Genomic DNA, 13,660 nt, shown 5'->3' on the forward strand with positions numbered 1-13,660 from the left:
GAGATACTGTACACCATATGAAAGGCCCATCTCCATTCCTCAATATAACGTCATGTTTCCACAAAATTATGTAGGTAAAGATGCACAAAACTATTTTACCCAGTGTAGCATAGATGTTTTGTATCCTTAATCTGATATGTTTTCATATTTTGTACCTTTTTTTTGAACTACGCAACTGTTGACTGCTAGATCAAAATACATGACTTTTTTTTTTTTACATTAATTTAAAAATTTCTTTCCAACAGATGGTTATGACGTCAGGAATTCCTCAGAGAGACATATTTTGTTATCTGTTGATTGTAAGTCAGAAGATAATGTCATCACACAGGATCCTCCAGGAGGAAATCCAAATACACAAAATATACATCACAGACCTTCCTGTCTGGAGACATCAATGGATCCCTCTGATCAGGGGGAATCTTCTCATCAATCACATACTATGATTGGAAATATCCATGTAAGATCTCACACTGCAGATCCATCAACAGATCCTTCTATTCCCGAGGAATCTTCCTTACACCATGAAGGCGTTCACCGAAGTGACAATGTATTCTCATGTTTAGAGTGCGGGAAATCTTTCAATGAAAACGAAAACCTTCTCAAACACCAGAGCATTCACACAAGTGAGAAAGTTTATCCATGCTCAGAGTGTGGGAGATGTTTCACTGACAAAGGAAGGCTTCTTGTACACCAGAGAATTCACACAGGTGAGCGTCCTTATTTATGTACGGAGTGCGGGAAATGTTTTACTCAAAAAGGAGACCTTGTTAAACACCAGAGGATTCACACACATTAGCACTCTTATTCATGTTCAGACTGCGGGAAATCCTTCACTAATAGAGATAACCTTGTTAGACACCAGAGAATTCACACGGGTGAGCGTCCTCATACATGTACGGAGTGCGGGAAATGCTTTTCTCAGAAAGGAGACTTTGTTAGACACCAGAGAACTCACATGGGTGATCGTCTTTGATATACAGAGTGCGGAAAATCTTTCACTGAGCAAAAGCTACTTCTTACACACCAGAGACATTGTGGATTCAACGTTGACTTAGGCATTCATAAGTCTCGTGTGCTTTAAAACTACCGTCATATATCTTTAGTCTTTGTATGAATGAAACAGGATTGGATTTTAGTGTATTTCTTTTTCTGTAGTAAAATAGTATTTTGTGCTCATATATCTTGGTCAGTATTGGTCGATAAGTCAGGGTTTGGTCTTTGACTGGTATATGTTAACAATAATGACAATACACGGGGCAAAAAAAAAAACAATAGTTGTGACATTACTTGTGACAATTGTATTAACACATGGGCAAAAATCAAGCAATGGCAGCAATACTCAAGCAATGAAATGCGGGAGCTGCACATCAATATATTCTGACAGCCCCACCTGACGTTATTGACTAAATATGGTATTACCCACGTATGGTCAATAACATCACCCAGGATGCCCGTTGGCTTGTTTACAATTTGAAAAAAGCCAGTAGACAAGCAGGATCCTTGGTTGCTAGGATGCTGTCAGCTGCCTGCGTCCAAAGATGCTTGAGGCCCACGCACCAGGGAGCTGCCATTTAGTGGCACTAGTAAAACTGCCCCCAAATAAGTGACTTTTTGCTGCATTAGCTGCAAGAGGTTTGGACAGACGAACATGGCCAAATCGGGCCATTTAATGATTCAATCGGTCCACAAACAAACTGGAATCTCATTCTAAGTCCTAATCAAGATATCAAAGAATCCATATCACATGTAACTATGATACTTATATACTAGTCTTAACCACTTGTTAACTGGGCACTTAAACCCCCCTCCTGCACAGACCAATTTTCAGCGCTGATGCACTTTGAATGACAATTGCACGGGTATACAACACTGTACCCAAATGAAATTTTTATAATTTTTTTCCCACAAATAGAGCTTTCTTTTGGTGGTATTTAATTACAACTGGGAGTTCTATTTTTTGCTAAACAAACAAAAAAAGATGCAAAAAAATAAATAAATCATGTTTAATAGTTTGTTATAAAATTTAGCAAACGGGTAATTTTTCTCCTTCATTGAAGTGCGCTGATGAGGCGACACTGATAGGCTGCACTGGTGGGCACTGATAGGCATAGTTAAGGCGGCACTAATAGGCACAGATAAGGTGGCACCGATAGGCACAGATAAGGCAGTACTGATGGGCACAGATAAGGCGGCACTGATGGGCAAAGATGGGCACAGATAGAGTGGCACGGATGGGTGGCACTAAGGGGCACTGATAGGTGGCTCTGATAGATGGCACTGCTGGGCGGCACTGATGGGCACTGGTAGATGACACTGATGGGCATGGATATGTGGCACTGGGGTGCAGCACTGTTGTTGAGGCAGATTGTGGGCACTGCTGGGTGGCACTGTGGGCATTGCTGGGTGGCACTGACGGGGGCACTTATTTTTTAATGAGGTGGCACTGGCAGGGGGCAGGTGGGCACTGGCAGGGCTGGCCGTGATCGGGACTGATGTCCCGATCACGGCCGTCGGTGATCGGCTCTTTTTTTTTCTCCTCGCGCTGAATAATAGCCGATTACCGGCTCCGTTGTATCACATGATCAGCTGTCATTGGCTGACAGCTGATCCCGTGGTAAGGGGTCGGGATCGACCTCTTGTTCAGATCAGTGATCAGGCGAGTCTCATAGACTCGCCGATCCCAGAGCGCGCCGCGCGCGCCCCTCGTGCACGGGACGACGTCAATAGACGTAGTCCCGGCAAAGGAGGTCCGTGCTGTAGCCGTCATTCGGCTATAGCGCAGGTCTCAAGTGGTTAAAGATGGCTAGGCACTGGTCCCAATTTAAAACAAGCCAGTAGACAGCAGGAGTCTTGGTTGCTAGGATGCTGACAGCTGCCTGTGCCCTAGCAACCAAAGATGCTTGTGGCCCACACAGGAAGGAACTGTCATTCAGCAGCAGGAGTAATACCGCCACTAAATAAATGACTTCCTGCTGCAAATGGTTTGGAGAAGTGAACATGGCCAAAATCTGGTAATTTACTTCAACCGGTCCACAAACAAACTGGAATCTCATTCCAAGCCCTACTCAAGATATCAAAGAATTAGAATCACGTGCAGCTCTGATGCTTATGTGCTAGTCTTAAAGATGGCTAGGTACCGGTCCCAATTTGAAACAAGCTAGTAGACAGCAGGAGCCTTGGTTGCTAGGATGCTGTCAGCTGCCTGTGCCCTAGAAACCAAAGATTCTTGCAGCCCAGACACCAGAGAGTTGTCATTTAGTGGCAGTAGTAACACTGCCACCACATTAATGACTTCATGCCGCAACTGCTCCAAGAGATTTGGACAAGCGAACATGACCAAATCTGCCCATTTACTTCAACCGCTCCACATACTGAAATCTCATCCGGCGCCATAATCAATATCAGTATCGTGTGTAGCTCTGGTGCTTATGTATTGGTCCACAAAATGCCCAGGTACGGGTTCCAAAAGAGCGTATCTTCCCTCCATGAAACACCATTGATATAACGTGGAGCAGTACACTAATGATATTAGAGAAAGTCTTACATTTAGCCAAGCTGGCTCCACCTCAGTACAGTCACATATAGAGCCCCTGTCTACTTACAATGTATAGAGAATACCAGGAGGGGATTGGTTTTCTCCCGGCAGCATTGTAAATACACGTTATTGGAGGTTTCGCTACTGAGTGGAAGACAGGAAGTGATGTCAAATGCAGACAGGAAGTTCTAAGTTGTGATAAAGTAGAGAGGAGACATTGGTGGAAGTGGCAGCAGAGGAGGTAATAAGATATCATTTTATATTTACACCCAGTAACCCCCCCCCATCATGTCCGTCCTCTTCCTCCATAGTCACAGTGACGTCTTTTATCTCCAGCAGACACTACATATATATATATATATATATATATATATATATATATATATATATATATATATATTAGGGATATAAAAATGTGACTCTGATATTATTTTACCTTTACCACATTTCCTGTGACGGAAAACAGAACCCATTCCACTGTCACTTCTGTCACCAATGTAAAACAAAATGGAGAATTCAAGAATAGGAGAGCCGGACACCTCACAGACATCACCTCAAGAATTCCCACTTCACACCTCCTCCACTGCCATTGGCTGCACTGCCTCCACACCAACCAATCACAGGACGGGATCATAGTCACTGGGCAGAATCTACTCTCCATAGAGACTCTCCTCAGAACTCACCACTGAGATTGATGGGTGTGAAGGGAGTGCAGCCAATCACAGGGAGCAATCTCAGTCACCGGGTGTTTATGCTTGCGTCTATCTAGCAAAGGTTACTTTGCGGTATAAGCAAGGAAAACTCAGACCTCTGCAGTGTGTAAATGTGCTTTTACTAAACAAAAATGCTGTACATACAATACAAGGAATACAGTACAAGGCTGACAGATATCTATAGCGAGATGCCTAGCAAATAAGCAGAAACTATGGTCTGTAAAAAGTAGAAATATGCTTAAAAAGTTACTTAACCACTTGCAGACCGGACCAATTTGCTGGTCAAAGACCAGACCCCTTTTTGCGATTCGGCACTGCGTCGCTTTAACTGACAATTGCGCGGTCGTGCGACGTGGCTCCCAAACAAAATTGACGTCCTTTTTTTCCCACAAATAGAGCTTTCTTTTGGTGGTATTTGATCACCCCTGCGGTTTTTATTTTTTGCGCTATAAGCAAAAAATAGAGCGACAATTTTGAAAAAAACGCATTATTTTTTACTTTTTGTTATAATAAATATCCCCCAAAAATATATAAAAAGAATATTTTTTCCCTCAGTTTAGGCTGATACGTATTCTTCTACATATTTTTGGTAAAGAAAAATCGCAATAAGCGATTATTGATTGGTTTGCGCAAAAGTTATAGCGTTTACAAAATAGGGATAGTTTTATAGCATTTTTATTAATAATTTTTTATTATTTTTTTTTTTTACTAGTAATGGCGGCGATCAGCGATTTTTATTGTGACTGCGACATTGTGGGGGACCCATCGGACATTTTTGACACATTTTTGGGACCATTGTCATTTATACAGTAATCAATGCTATATAAATGCAGTGATTCCTGTGTAAATGACACTGGCAGTGAAGGGGTTAACCAGTGGGTGGCAGTGTAGGGGTTAAGTGTTCCTAGGGGTGTGTTACTAACTGTGGGGGGGTTGGGCTTTCATTTAGTGAACACTGATCTCTGCTCCAATCACATGGAGCAGAGATCAGCGTCACTAGTTGCTAGGCAGAATGGAGAAATGTTGTTTACACAGCATTTCCTCCATTCGGCCGCTCCCGTGAGACGATCGCGGGGATGCCCGCGGCGATCGAGTCCGCGGGTCCCGCGACCGGACTCACGGGGGTCCCGACCAGCGCGGGAGCGCGCCGCCGGCGGCGCGCTCCCGATGGCAGGGCGGCATTGAATATTGGACGTACCTGTACGCCAATATGCCTGCCCGTGCCATTCTGTCGACGTACATCGTCGTGCGCTGGTCAGTGGTTAAAGAGGAGGTCCACCTAAAAAATAAATAAATAAATAAATAAATAAATAAATAAATAAATATATATATATATATATATATATATATATATATATATATATATATAAATATATTTATTAAAAGCCAGCAGCTACATATACTGCAGCTGCTGACTTTTATAAATGGACACTTAGCTGTCCCAGGGTCCAGTGATGTCGGCAGCCGAAGCTGATCAATCGCTCGGCTCTCAGCAGCTGTCGCCGCCATCCTCGGTGAGGGAATCAGGAAATTAAGCATTGCAGCTTCACTTCCCGGTTCCCTACTGCGCATGCGCGAGTCTTGCTGCGTGTCCTAACTGGTCCCCGCTATCTCCTGGGACCTGTGTGTGTCAAAGCAGACATCGCTGGGGGACGGGAAGAGGCGTAGACTCCCGTGGGAGTCTATGCCCCGAAGTGGGTGCAAATACCTGTCTTAGACAGGTATCTGCACCCCCCCTTCCCCCCGAAAGGTGCCAAATGTGACACTAGGGGGGGTTCCGAAAAGCGGAGGTTCAATTTTTGTGTGAACCTCCACTGTAACTTCGGTTACTGTGTGTTCGTGATCTCCTTTGACAATGAGGAGGCAGTTACTTTGGAAATCAGGTATCTTTCTTCTTGGCTGGTTACAAACCTTCTACCTGCTATGGTGTTAATCCATGTTGAAGTCGCGTGTGTTTAAGGCTTGATAAGTCCTTTTATATGTCAAGTTATTTATTATAACAACCGACTAACCAACATTTCTGTAGCTTTCCGTTTGAGAGACACTCTCTTACCTGTTTACTGCAGCTATAGAGACAACAGACTGTTCAAACTGTCAACTGAATACAACAATGGTTCTACGTTCCCATTGTATCCAACAGCACATGTTTGAGAAGTTCTGTGTCTGTGAAACCAGAACGCTGTTTAAAAAAAATCATATTTTATATCACACACCACACCGGGCAGATTTTGCTCTCCACAAACACTCACCTCAGATCTCTCCACTGAGATTGTCTGCACTTCCTTCACGGGAACCAATTAGAGGTCAGGATCACAGTCACCTCAAAGCTCACCACAGTCACACACTATTATTATTATTATTATTATTATACATTTTTATAGCTTTGACATACACCACAGTGCTGTACCGAAAACACTGAGCCAGTCACATCAGGTTCTGTGCTTGTTTTATTTTTTACTATTAACCCCCCCTAGCGGTATTCCCGAGTCTGGCTCGGGGTGGAAGTTTTATACTAAAAGCGGTAACCCCGAGCCAGACGTGGGACCGCATCGCTGAATGCAGGGAGAGTTTGCTTACCTTCTCCCCTGGATCCAGCATAGTCCCCCCGCTGTACGAGCGGCTCGCCCTCCGCTCGATTCCCCCACGGAGCCGATCTCCATTCCCTGCGAGCGTTGCGATGCACGGGGACGGAGAACGGCGCCAAATTCAAAAAGTGAAACACACCGTATACATACAGCATAATGTAATCTTACAGATTACATTACTGTATGTAATTATTTCACATCCCTTTTGTCCCTAGTGGTCTGCCCAGTGTCCTACGTGCAGTTTTATATTATAAAAACTGTTCTTTATGCCTGGAAACTGGAGATTGTCCATAGCAACCAAAACTGTCCCTTTACATCAAAAATGGTTTTAGACCAGCTAGAAAACAGCGATAATAAATTAGAATCACTCGCAGGAATTGAGCGATAGCGATTTGTGGGGAGATCCGTCATCAAATATTGAAAAGTAATGACAGCGACAATTCTGAAACTGAGCAAATTTCAGTGTTTTTGATTACATTATTGAATCATTTTTATTATTGTTATATTATTATTTGGTATAATTATTTATTATATTATAATTTATGATTTCATTTTTCAAACTTTATCATACCTGAGATGTCTGCTAGACTCTGGTTTGGACAGATTTAAGTGAGTTATTCCTAAGCCCTTGTACACACGGTCAGACATTCCGACAACCTTCCTTGTTTAATAATCTTTAGTGTTTAGTAATCTTTAGTGTTTAGTAATCTTCCTTGTTTACATAGATTGCCATTCTGTCTCTCTGCCTAACGATCGGCAGGTGCCGGAAGACATCGGGTACCATGCACCCAATGAACGGCTTCTGCTCTGTGTAATCACAGCAGAAGCAAGACACCGGCTACCCCTACCTGGAAGCGTTGCATCATGTATATATATGTGATCCGATGCACAGATGCCACCCTGTAGCAGTAAAACTGATATAGAATGAACCTGAAGCAGTTAATATAGCAAGATCACTATACTGGTCGCATTGGAGTGGGTTAAAATGTTGTCAAGGATGAATTTTATCACCAATTCGCTGGAAGCATATACTTTATAGACTGAATATTTTTATTGTGCACTTTATTTGGATATTGGGCAGAATATATTAATTTATATTTGTTAATTCTATATGTTTATTTAAGTACTTTGGTTTATATATGTATGCACACCATTATACAGGTTTGGCAGCACTACACTATTATCACACATACACACGATCAGACATTCCGACAACAAAACCGTGAATTTTTTGGTGACGTACAAGACGTACGATGAGCCGAGAGAAATTAAGTTCAATAGCCAGTGCGGCTCTTCTGCTTGATTCCAAGCATGCGTGGAATTTTGTGCATCGGAAATGTGTACACACGCTTAGAATTTCCGACCAACAAGTTTTGTTGTCAGAAAATTTGAGAACCAGCTCTCAAACATTTGTTGTCGGCAATTCCGACAGCAAATGTCCGATGGAGCATACACATGGTCGGATTTTCCAACAACAAGCTCACATCGAACATTTGTTGTCGGAAATCCTGACCGTGTGTACGCGGCATAAGGGTTGCCACCTGTCCGGGATTTGAATCATGTGTTCGGGGTTTAGGCGGACTGAAACTCAGACACATTATTCAGACCAGGCTGTGGCTCCCCAAGTAACCAAGATAGTCAAACAAACATCTGTTGTCACCCAGGAGCTGTGGGCAGCTGTCTGGGGGTAGGTTCGGCAAACTGGTGGCAGGGCAATTATCTCAGCAAGAGCAATTTGGCCACACTCACTGTTTACTGCATTACTACCCTCCTTGGGGCACCCAAAGGTGCCCCAGGCCGTTAAAGCGTTTGGGTTTGGCTTGAAGAAAAGGTGGTAACCCTGAACACTACACTACATCTGTTCACTTTGTGATTTGTGAAAACACAAATAGGTGTATTAGCAGCAGCTTACCTCCCTTTTAACCCTAATGCCGCGTACACACGAGCGGATTTTCCATCTGAAAAATCTTGGATGTTTTTTTCGGACGGAATTCGGCTCAAGCTTGGCTTGCATGCACGGTCACACAAAAGTTCTCTGAACTTTCGACCATCAAGAACATGGTGACGTACAACACTACAGAGAGCCGAGAAAATTAAGTTCAATGCTTCCGAGCATGCATCGAATTGTTTCCGAGCATGTGTAGGAATTTTGCATGTTGGAATTGGTACAAACGATCCGAATTTCCGATCAAACTTGTTTAGACCGAAAAATTTACAACCTGCTCTCAATCTTTTGCTGGCTGGAATTCCACCAACAAAAGTCCAATGGAGCATACACGGTCGCATTTTCCGACCAAAAGCTCTCATCAGACTTTTGCTGGCGGAATTTCCGATCGTGTGTACGCAGCATTAGTCTGACTTATCAGGCTTTATTCTATAAAGTTTAATTTAGTTTGTTTTACACTTTTACACTTCACCCATCAATGAGTATATATTTAATTTGTTTTCAGTTTTTTGGTTGCTAATTACATTCCTTAAAGTAGCGCAGTGGTTATACACGGGAAGTAGCCATCAGAAGATGGGTCCACTGTAGTCATCAAGGGATGGACATAGTCAGCAACTATTTAAACAATGCTTAATTGGTACTAAGGGGCCCAAAGTGTGCCAGGAAAATATCCCCCACACCATTACACCACCACCGGCAGTCTGAACAATTGATACAAGGCATGATGGATCCATGCTTTCATGTTGTTTATGCCAAATTCTGACCCTACCATCTGAATGTTGCAGCTGAAATCGAGTCTCATCAGACCAGACAACGTTTTTCAAATCTTCTATTGTCCAATCTTGGTGAGCCTGTGCGAACTGTAGCCTCAGTTTCCTGTTCTTAGCTGGCAGGAGTCACACCCGGTGTAGTCTTCTGCTGTTGTAGCCCATCTGCTTTAAGGTTCAATGTGTTGTGCGTTCAGAGATGGTATTCTGCATACTTTGGTTTTGTAACGAGTGGTTATTTAACCACTTGCTTACTGGGCACTTAAACCCCCCTCAGTCCCAGACCAATTTTCAGCTTTCAGCGCTGATGCACTTTGAGTGACAATTACGCGGTCATACAACACTGTACCCAAATGAAATTTTTATCATTTTTTTCCCACAAATAGAGCTTTCTTTTGGTGGTATTTAGTTACAGCTCGGAGTTTTATTTTTTGCTAAACAAACAAAAAAAGATGCAAAAAAAAAAAAAAAAAAAAATCATGTTTTAATAGTTTGTTATAAAATTTTGCAAACGGGTCATTTTTCTCCTTCATTGAAGTGCGCTGATTAGGCGGCACTGATAGGCTGCATTGGTGGGCACTGATGGGCTGCATTGGTGGGCACTGATGGGCTGCATTGGTGGGCACTGATGGGCTGCATTGGTGGGCACTGATGGGCTGCATTGGTGGGCACTGATAGGCTGCACCGGTGGGCACTGATAGGCATAGTTAAGGCGGCACTAATAGGCACAGATAAGGCGGCACCGATGGGCACAGATAAGGCGGCACTGATGGGCAAAGATGGGCACAGATAAGATGGCACGGATGGGTGGCACGGATAAGTGGCACGGATGGGTGGCACGGATGGGCACTGATAGGTACCACAGATAGATGGGACTGATGGGCACTGATAGGTGGCACTGATAGGTGGCTCTGATAGGTGGCACTGCTGGGCACAGATGGGCGGCACTGGGGTGCAGCACCTTTGAGGCAGATTGGGTGGCACTGTGGGTGGCACTGTGGGTGGCACTGTGGGGTGGCACTGTGGGCACTATGGGCACTGACGGGGGGCACTTACTTTTGCTTTTATTTTCAGGATGACACTTCAGGATGGCACTGCGGGAGGCAGGTGGGCACAGGCAGGTGGTCCCTAGTATTATGGCCGTGATCGGGACTGATGTCCCGATCACGGCCGCCGGTGATCGGCTTTTTTTTTCTCTCCTCGCGCTGTCAGCGCGAGGAGGAATAATAGCCGATTACCGGCTCCGTTCTATCACATGATCAGCTGTCATTGGCTGACAGCTGATCACGTGATAAGGGGTCGGGATCGACCCCTTACACGGATCGGTGATCAGGCGAGTCTCACGGACTCGCCGATCACAGAGCGCCCCGGAAATGTAGGTCCGCGCTAATGCCGTCATTTGGCAATAGCGCGGATCTGTAGTGGTTAAGTTACTGTTGCCTTTCTATAATCTGAAACCAGTCTGCCGCTTACTGGATATTTTATCATTGTTGGACCACTCTCTGTAATCCCTAGAGATGGTTGTGCCTGAAAATCCCAGTAGATCAGCAGTTTTTGAAATACTCAGACCAGCCTGTCTGGCACCAACAACCGTGCCATGTTCAAAGGCACTTAAATCCCCTTTTTTCCCCATTCTGATGCTCGCCTTGAACTTTAGAAAGTAGTCTTCACCACATCTAGATGCCTAAATGCATTGAGTTGCTGCTATGTCATTGGTTGATTAGAAATTTGTGTTACCAAGAAATCGAACAGGTGTACCTAATAAAGTGGCCGGTGAGTGTATATTACTTTTATTCAAGTAAGGGCACCCAAGGGAGAAGATCTGCGGCCTAAAGTGGGAGCATTTAGACCCCTTTCACACTAGGGGCATTTTTCAGGCGCTATAGCGTTAAAAATAGCGCCTGCAAACCGCCCTAAAACAGCTGCTCCATTCACTTCAGTGTGAAAGCCAGAGGGCTTTCACTTTGGAGTGGTGCGCTGGCAGGGAGTCAGAAAAAGTCCTGCCAGCAGCTTCTTTGGAGCTGTGAACTCGCCCCCATTGAAATCAATGGGGCAGCGCTGCTATACCGCCGGCAAAACGCCACTGCGGCGGCGGTTTGCAGGCAGATTTAACCCCTTTTTGGCCACTAGCAGGGGGGTTAAAACCTCCCCACTAGCGGCCGAATAGCGCCGCTAAAACAATGCTAAAATAGAGCCGCTTTACTGCTGATGCCGGTGGCGGCACAGTGTGGAAGGGGTCTTAGGTTACAGTACACTGAATACTGGGTGTGGTATAATATACTTTGAGCCGGGGCGGCACTGTGGTGTAGTGGTTAGCACTCTCACCTAGCAGTAAAAAAGGTCGCTGGTTCGGATCCCAACCACGACACTACCTGCCTGGAGTTTGCATGTTCTCCCTGTGCCTGTGTAGGTTTCCTCCGGGTACTCTGGTTTCCTCCCACACTCCAAAGACATGCAGGCAGGTTAATTGGCTTCTGTCCAAAATTGGCCCTAGTATAGGAATGGGGACCTTGGATTGTGGGCTCCTTGAGGGTAGGGACCAATGTGAGTGTGCAATGTACAGGGATAGGGATAATTGTAGACACTCGCTCAGGTTGAACTGGATAGACTGGTGTCTTTATTAAACCTTACTAACTATGAAACTATGAGCCTACTTGTGTATACACCACACATGTATGCCGTATTCCTTATACGCACAAGATTACAGTGGAATAAATAAGAGTCTTACAGACACAAACACACAATGCAAGGGACTAAAAAAAAATCCATCATGAATGCTGCTGCCAGACTCATTCACCTTACCAACCATTCAATGTCTTCTACATATACATATAGAAGGATATAAAGATGTGACTCTGATATTATTTTACCTTTACCACATTTCCTGTGACAGAAAACAGATCCCATTCCACCGTCACTTCTGTCACCAATGTAAAACAAAATGGAGGATTCAGTCATAGGAGAGCCGGACACCTCACAGCAATTACCTCAGAGTTCCCGCTTCACATCCCCTCTACTGTCATTGGCTGCACTGCCTCCACACCAACCATTCACAGTGCAGGATTACAATCACTGGGCAGATTCTGCTCTCCATAGAGACTCTCCTCAGAGCTCCCCACTGATATTGATTGGTGTGAAGGGAGTGCAGCCAACCAGAGAAAGGGATCGCAGTCGCCGGGCAGATTCTGTTCCCCACAGAGACTCCCCTCAGGTCTCTCAACTGAGATTGCGTGTGCTTCCTTCACAGCAACCAATTAGAGGTCAGGATCATCGCAGATACTCACCTCAAAGCTCACCACAGTCACACACTATTATTATTATACATTTATATAGCTCTTACATATACCACAGTGCTGTACAGAGAATACTGAGCCAGTCGCATCAGGTTCTGTGGCAGTTTTATTTTTTTACCAGAAATACCAGCGATCACAGACTTACACCGGTGTCTTGCCAAAAAAAGGTCCCCCGGCGGATAATGTCCCCCCTGTACTGCGCAGGCTCAGTACGAATGACTACGGAGCTGCCGCAAGTCCCTGAAGATGAACAGCTGATCGTCAGCTCTATGCGGCGCCTGCGCACTACATTCTGCCCTGAGTCCAGGTTCAAGCCCCACCATCCAAGTACACATAGAGTTAGAATATAAATATGCCGAGTGAAGCGAGGCTATGCCCAAAGCGTGGCGAGCGAAGTGAGGCCATGCCCAAAGCGTGGCAAGCGAGGCCATGCGGTGGGACTTTTCTCGGCAGAACACACCGGGACTGCAATATTGCGAGATTATAGCGGGACTGCAATATTGCGACATTCTGGCACTTTTTGGGGACCAGTAGCACTAATACAGTTATCAGTGCAAAAAATAGTCACTATACTAATGAAGATAAAACGAAAAAAAAGGATGGCCGCACTCCCAGGTCAATGCAGTAAATTAATTTCAGGAGGTATTAAAATTAAATATAGTAGGCATATGGCATATTGCAGGGAATAAGGTGATGTGTTTCACATGACTAGCGTGCTTCGCCACTGTACTAATGACACTGGCTGGGAAGGCTTTACAAATCTGGGGCGATCAAAGGGTTAACTGTGCCTAGCCAGTGTTTTACTACACTGGGCGAGGTGCA

The 13,660-nt window shown here is 44.6% G+C and overlaps 1 pseudogene across 1 annotated transcript in view; it reads left to right on the forward strand.

Moving 5' to 3' along the window:
- Positions 1-13,660, forward strand: part of LOC143956391 (uncharacterized) — a 221,053-nt pseudogene that overhangs the window by 197,595 nt on the left and 9,798 nt on the right. The window contains exon 10 of the transcript XR_013269903.1: positions 246-1,034. The product of XR_013269903.1 is annotated as an uncharacterized LOC143956391 (transcript). The remainder of the gene's footprint in view (positions 1-245; positions 1,035-13,660) is intronic.

The sequence above is a fragment of the Lithobates pipiens genome, unplaced genomic scaffold, assembly GCF_037356315.1.
Source record: "Lithobates pipiens isolate NorthernLeopardFrog02 unplaced genomic scaffold, aLitPip1_a1.2 Scaffold_35, whole genome shotgun sequence".
Lineage (NCBI taxonomy): Eukaryota > Metazoa > Chordata > Amphibia > Anura > Ranidae > Lithobates > Lithobates pipiens.